The sequence below is a fragment of the Oncorhynchus mykiss genome, chromosome 30, assembly GCF_013265735.2.
Source record: "Oncorhynchus mykiss isolate Arlee chromosome 30, USDA_OmykA_1.1, whole genome shotgun sequence".
NCBI lineage: Eukaryota > Metazoa > Chordata > Actinopteri > Salmoniformes > Salmonidae > Oncorhynchus > Oncorhynchus mykiss.
Window position 1 is genome coordinate 15,570,460 of NC_050570.1, and position 7,223 is coordinate 15,577,682.

At 40.7% G+C, this 7,223-nt stretch overlaps 1 protein-coding gene across 2 annotated transcripts in view; it reads right to left on the reverse strand.

Moving 5' to 3' along the window:
* LOC110521411 (protein shisa-like-1a) overlaps positions 1 to 7,004 on the reverse strand; it is a 41,447-nt gene extending 34,443 nt beyond the window's left edge. For both annotated transcript variants that reach the window (XM_021598942.2, XM_021598943.2), the window contains exon 1: positions 6,724 to 7,004. The gene's annotated coding sequence lies outside the window, so the exon portion shown is untranslated. The remainder of the gene's footprint in view (positions 1 to 6,723) is intronic.
* Positions 7,005 to 7,223: the final 219 nt, after the last annotated feature.

The window sequence follows — 7,223 nt, forward strand, 5'->3', positions numbered from 1 at the left end:
AGCATTATAGATACTGTAGTTCATTATGCTACCGTGATGAAGCACACTGACCCATTCCATTCTGGCATGCTCTCTAAAAAAAAATCGACATCATTTTAACTAAATTTCTGTCCCTTCTCAAAATATTATTTGAAATATACACTTGGCTCTCCAACCCTGTTCCTGGAGAGCTATATGTCACACACTGACACTATTTTTGATTGGTAAATGAGTCTAGACAGCTATCTAAACTTCTAGTAATCATGGCTGAATTACCGACCTGGGCATGCAGGGCACGTGCTCAGGGGCCCTGACCACCATGGGGCCCCCATTGATGTTGTTAGTTACTCTCACTCAGATATCATATTAACATAGCATAAGTCATGGCAAAATGTGTAGAATTGCAGGATGTACTTAAAAAAAAAAAGTGTTATTAAAAATATTTTTTCTGCTAACAGATCCATCTGTTCGTGTACAATTGTAGTTTGTGATCCCAGTTAATGTGACTTACTGAGTAGCGGTTAACTGTTTAGCTAATAGGCTAAGTGTCTGTGGCAACTGTTCTCCGACAGTATTGAGTTTTTAAATTGTATTAGAAATGCAGTAAATGAGCTTCAACTTTCAGCTTCTTAACTTCAGTGTAAAACTAACTGGATTCTGCAACAATTATGGATGATAACGCTCTGAAGGTGTATCAGGGGGAGTTGGGATATGCAAAAAACACATTTCCAATTCACACATGCATATTAATTCACACTTGTGAATGTGCGAAATAGGACAAATATAAGCACCCACCAAATTATTTGTATATTATTCATATTACTATTATTAACGGTGGGGAAGATGGCTCATTATAATACTGTCTGTTCCAGATATCAGGAGTCATAAAAAAAACTGATCTTATAATGAATCACATTCCCTCGATCTTTATCCCAGACAACAAGGCCAATGCACACAACTACAGTCATTACTACAGACATTACTACGGCGGAAATATCACATGTTCTGTTTAATGCACAGACTTCTCAGTGTCATTTTGTGCAGTTTGCCATGAATATAATTTGATTATGAAAAGCAGCTGCCACATACATCAGTAGATCTGGATCAGAAAGAGACAAAAATCGACTCTCTTACAGATGCACCTTTTTTTATTTGATTTGATCTGTGGTTCCCTCTGTCCCTGTGCCATCCTGTCTGTCAGTGTACGTTCACACCAGACCACATGGAGATGAGAACATTGTCAAAGAAGGAAAGTACACCTTGCTCCACTTTTAACCCTGAGAACTATATACCAATCTATCGTTCCAGTCCCACTGCTCTGGTGAGTCACTCTGCCGCCAGTCAACGGACACTTAGAGGGAATAGGGGGAAGTCCTGAACATGCCTCATGCATTGGAATCTAAACTGCAGATATGAACAGCTTGAGTAAAAAGATTATGTTACCCACTGAACATCAATGAACAAATAATGAGAGAAATGTTGTCCCTCTGAGCAAGGACAGTGAGTTATGGGTGGTAATAGCATCCACTCTCTCATGGTTTGTATAAACCCAAACCTTGGATATTACTACTCGTGTTCTGAGTGATGTTGACTTAGAGGTCAGTCCATTTTCTCCAATATAGATAATGATATTCTTGGGAATGAGCTGGCACCTTTGATGGTGGACGTGAGGTGAGGTCACATATTCCCTTCGGTCACCTGGCTGTCACATTGCATGTGGTCAGACACTAGAGAGGCATCAGGGTCACAGCTTTGACTTATCCTTTTATCTGGGGTGAAAAGTTTATCCTGTCCTGAGGGCTTGGTCAAGTTGAGACAAAGAGGCAGCTAGGGGGACTTCATGCCGTAATGCTAACACATTCACCTGTAATCACGAACAGCAGGTGTCAGACATTGACATTCCTCCCTCATTCACTTTTCATTCGATCTGGTGGCATTCGCCTCTGTATACACCTACTGGCTGAGCATAGGTCAGTGAACCTTAAGTCTATTATATGGACAGACACACCCCTGCCTCCCCACTCTCCCCTCCTTACTGAGCTGTCATTATCTGTTTTCTAATACAGGTATAGGGTGTACTGTGACACTGGTCAGTCAAAGGTCAGATCCACTAGTCAAGCAATTGGTCACAGGCAGGTAGAGCAAGTAATGAGTATTGACAACGGGGAGCTGAGCCATTCATTACAGTATGATTCAGACATCGGGCTTTTCAGAACATTGAGTTCCTGCTCCTGTGGATCCATACAGTTTTTTGTAGTATGGATCAAGACATTTTGCCAATGGTAGGAGCATGGTGAGTGGAATGCTGATTCCATGGTATCACAGATGAATTGCTTTCTCGGTCTGATTGTGTTAAAATGCAGAGAAGGCTTCAATAGTACCAATATTAGCACAGTTAATATGCGCCATTTAGCAAAGTGCAGCCATTATTGTAATTCTAAATCTTGTTTATCAATAGGTCAATACTTCCATAGCCAGGTAGTATAGGAAAATGTGATGCATGTTCTGTTGACCCAAAGATGCACTTCTGTACACAGAGCATTAACACAGAAGCACACAGAACATTAGTATTCAAAACTGCCAGTGGGTGAAAATGTCTCTGAATTTCAACATCATGTTCTTTATTTTATTATTCCTGCTTCTCATTTCAGCAAGGCTTAGATACACAACGAGAGAGAGAGAGAGAGAGAGAGAGAGAGAGAGAGACACTCTACCCTCGTGTTGGGTGACAAAGCAACCACCCACAAATAATGTTAATGTGTATACTGATGGAATGACATTGTAGTGAAGGGTGACTACAAGCAAATCAACACTATTGACATTTCAGTTTAATGAATGCATTTAATGGATTAATGGAATGTGGTTTTATATGGAGTAAACAACAACGACAAGCTTTTAATTTGCACTGTTTTATCCATTGAGCAGACACGGTAATACACAGCAGTAAACGGTGTCTGAATGCATAGAGTTCTCTATTCCTAGTATCAGATATTACACTTGACAGTGTAACAGGGTAGACCGCTAGCTTACTGCGTCTGGCGTCTAATGGTTTTAAATACAAGGCCCCGCGGGCCCACAGACACAGAGGAAACACAATACAGCTGATGAGATGAGAGTCTATTATACATATATTCCTGCTAGGTTCCTGCTAGAGATGATCATCTGTTGAGTGGAATTGGATACGGGGGAGCATCAAAGGCAATGTCAAGGAACCGACTGCTGTATATGAACTGAGGCTGCCTGCCTGGTTCCGTCAGTCACACAGAGAGAGACAGAGAGAGAGACTCATAGACCCAGCCCAGAAATGGGGAACTCCATATGAACTTTATGCAGAGATAACTTGATAAGACTGATATTCTATATGGTATTCTGCGAATTTCGACTACAGATGTTTATTAAAAGTCATTGACAGTTTTTTTTTTCTTAGCTAACCATCTAAATGGTTTGTTTGTAGACTTGGCGTGCTGATAACCTGTCTGTGTTATCTTAAATAAGACATCTCAGTCTTATCCCCCCCCCCCACCATACAAACGTATACAATTAAATAAACCTTTCACTTTTCTTTGCTGATAGGGGATAAGTGGTTGTCTCACCTAGCTATCTTAAGATTAATGTATTGACTGTAAGTTGCTGCCTATAAGAGTGTCTGCTAAATGACTAAAATGTCAAATGAAAGACATTTGTTGATATAGCCCTATTGGATTGAGGCTATGTTGAGTGCTTTTAATTGACACCTACCCTTGTAGGGCTCAACAGCTGCCCAGACAGACAGGGTTAGACGTGTGACAGCCTGTGAGACATTAACAGAGTCATGACACTCCAAGCTTTTTTTAGCCTTTATCAGACCTACTTCCTCCAGTTCTTTCATTTTAAAGCCTGAGAAGTACATCTGCTGGATCTACTGCTGGCGCTGTCTACTGCCACCTATTCTGCATTTTATTTTTCATTCTGCAGATACTGTTGAAAAACTGTGTTTAAATGGAAGCAAATGGAACGAAACGGGGATAAACATACCTGAATTTGTCCAATGGAAACTCTAATTTGCAACTGTTGGACTAATTATTACACCCTAGATCAGCTAGATGCAGGCAACAGTTTGCAAGGCGGTATTGAATGTGTCACTGTCTGTCACCTTGATTACTCAAAATTCTCGACCTGTGCACCTGCGATGTAAACTTTAATTCATAGGCTAGGTTGTAGCAACCTCATGATGGGTACAGGGGAAATTTGAGTATCATGCAGTAGCATAAATCTATCGATGTTACATTGAACTGGGTGAATGGAATATGAATGACAGTCACCCAATATGCTGTAACAGAAATAAGGCAAAGCTCATTAAAAAAAAATCTTCCTCCCTCATCTTAAAAACTTCTTGGCACACCCATCCCATTAGCGGGATAATTTTCATCAACATCCGCTGAATTGCAGAGCGCAAAATTCAAATGAAATTACTAAAAATATTTAATTTTCATGACATCACAAGTGCAAAATAGCAAAACACAGCTTAGCTTGTTGTTAATCCACCTGGCGTGTCAAATTTCAAAAAAGCTTAACAGCAAAAGCTATCCAAGTGTTTATGTTAGGACATCTTTCAGCAGACAAAACATTACAAACAGCTAGCAGCAAAGTAGATTGGTCACGAAAGTCAGAAAAACAATAAAATGAATCGCTTACCTTTGATGATCTTCGGATGTTTGCACTCACGAGACACAATAAATGTTCATTTTGTTCCATAAAGATTATTTTTATATCCAAAATACCTCCATTTGGTTGGCGCGTTTTGTTCAGAAATCCACAGGCTCGAGCGGTCACGACGGGGTAGACGAAAATTCCAAATAGTATCCCTAAAGTTCTAAACATGTCAAATGTTTTTTATAATCAATCCTCAGGTTGTTTTTACAATAAATAATCAATAATATTTCAACCGGACCGTAGCTTTTTCAATAGGAGAGAGAGAGAAAATGTGTGCTCCAAGTTGTTGCACATGCAAAACTCTGCTGGCACCCAGCCTTCCACTGATGCGATGTGATCCTTCTCGCTCATTTTTCAGAATAAAAGCCTGAAACTATGTCTAAAGACTGTTCACACCATGTGGAAGCCATAGAGAAAGGAATATGGTTGATATCCCTTTGAATGGAGGGAAGGCATGCAATGCAACAGGGAGATTCGTTTCTCTAGGCACTTCCTTGTTGGATTTTCCTCAGGTTTTTGCCTACAATATCAGTTCTGTTATACTCACAGACAATATTTTGACAGTTTTGGAAACTTGTGTTTTCTATCTGACAATTATATGCATATTCTAGATTCTGGGCCTGAGAAATAGGCAGTTTCTTTTGGGTATGTTTTTCATCCAAACATCAAAATACTGCCATCTATACTAAACAGGTTAAATGGTAACGACCGCCACTGGTTTACACTGAGAAATAATGCCCCATGTTCCAACCGAGTGTGTGTTCCTATATATCCTCTCCCTTGTTTAATTAAAACAAGTGAATTCATAATCACTTACAACACTGACCCCCTCAGAGCATTTAATATGAACTTTTCCATTCACTAAATCACGTTCCCTACGTCAGAGAACAGTGTTCTCAGAGAAGGACCCACAGGCGAGCTACTGTGTAAAGCCATCCTGTAAGCATGCTGAAATGCATCCATCAACTAAAATGCAAGAGGGAATATGCTACATGCTCTCAGTGCCATGCCTGAATCATTTCCCAGTTTGCAGTCATTAAATGTGAAGGCTCAGCACTGTGTGCATTAGCCCTAATGGACACATTACCTCAAAATACTCCAAAGGCCACTGTACGCAGACACAATCACAGACATGCACACGTGCACGCACAGACACGCACACACAAGATGCCTCTGGCCACGTTTACTCAAACAAAAACTTGCAACCCACAGGGCACAGACATCAATTCAACGTCTATTCCACGTTGGCTCAATGCAATTTCATTAAAATGACGTGGAAACAACATCTATTCAACCAGTGTATGCCCAATGGGAAACAAAGCCCATACGTTTTTTTAAACTAATTTCTTTAGTGAATTCTAAATCATTAGTCAGTGAGAAGACGGCTTTTTGTGATGTACAAAGGGATTGTCCCTCTCCTCTCTAAATCCTCTCAACGCACCTCCACGCGCCTGATTCCAGGTTACCCACCGACAGCCACTGCCAATCTGCCTTAATTGCCTCACATGTAAAGGGAGAGCTGAGAGACAGAACTTTCTGCCCTCGCCTTTCTTACACTGAGCTCACTCTGCTACCATGGTAGAGAGAAAACACTCCACCTGGATATCAGACAATAAAAGAGCACACCATGTTTACAACCCAACCCAGAGTGTAACTTCTCTCCTCAGTCCTCACAACCAAAGAGGCAGGCATCCCTCAACGATGAAAACAGTGTGTCGTTTGACGTAGTAAGTGTGAACTTTCTCATCCTTCAGTCTCTTGACTGTAGAGCTACTCAACATGATGATGTTGTTTTTAAATTGCTTGCTTTTTGTTGTTGTTTACTTTACAGTTCTTTGAGATTTCTTTATATAATGAATAGTGCTATTAAATCTGAATATATGATTAATATTATTATTATAATAAACTATCACACAAAACCATACACGCTCATGTGTGTCTTCCTGCACGACTATGGAAATACACACTTTTATAGTGAAAAGAAGAGGTCCACACAGAGCAGAAAGAGAGAAAGAGAGAATTACTAGTTATAAGACCAGTTTTTCAACTCACCTTTGTTGAGCCTATAAAGGAGGGTCTTTCCCGTTCCTCCGTTCAGTAAATGTTTATTCTTTGTTTACTCTTCCTTTGTTGCAGCTTGACACAAATACATCCTCACCCTAAGGACATGATCTAAATCAACAGCGCGTGAGGGAGAGAGGCAGGAAGGAAATGCCAAAGAAGAAAAGAGCACTCTCCTCAAGTCCTCTGCACTGTATCCAACCGGTTAGAGCTCAGCGATAGAGTGTGTGAGAGAGAGAGAGAGAGAGAGAGAGAGAGAGAGAGAGAGAGAGAGGGAGAGAGCTAGAGAGATGAAGCGATACTGCGTGAGTGAGTGAGAGAGCTAGCGGCGAGCGAGTAAGAGAGAGAGGAGTGTAGCAAGCAGTGTTCACACTAGGGTGACTCTTTAGCCCCGTTTATACCTGACACTTACATGCGTTCTTCGTCCTGATCTTTTCTTGATCTAGTCTGTTTACACTTGTGAAATCGGGATCACAATAAGTTCACAATGC